The sequence below is a fragment of the Physeter macrocephalus genome, chromosome 9 (genome assembly GCF_002837175.3).
Source record: "Physeter macrocephalus isolate SW-GA chromosome 9, ASM283717v5, whole genome shotgun sequence".
NCBI classification, from domain to species: domain Eukaryota; kingdom Metazoa; phylum Chordata; class Mammalia; order Artiodactyla; family Physeteridae; genus Physeter; species Physeter macrocephalus.
Genome location: NC_041222.1, coordinates 66386537 through 66386962, shown reverse-complemented (window position 1 = coordinate 66386962; position 426 = coordinate 66386537).

Genomic DNA, 426 nt, shown 5'->3' with positions numbered 1-426 from the left:
ATCTGTATGGAAACAGAAAAGACTCCGAATAGCCAAAGCAATCTTGAGAAAGAAAAACGGAGCTGGAGGAATCAGGCTCCCTGACTTCAGACTATACTACAAAGCTACAGTAATCAAGACAGTATGGCAGTGGCACAAAAACAGAAATATAGATCAATAAAACAGGGTAGAAAGCCCAGAGATAAACCCATGCACATACAGTCACCTTATCTTTCATAGAGGAGGCAAGAATATACAGTGGAGAAAAGCCAGCCTCTACAATAAGTGGTCCTGGGAAAACTGGACCGTTACATGTAAAAGTATGAAATTAGAACACTCTAACACCATACACAAAAATAAACTCAAAATGGATTAAAGACCTAAATGTAAGGTCGGACACCCTCAAACTCTTAGAGGAAAACTTAGGCAGATAGAGAAATGGAAATA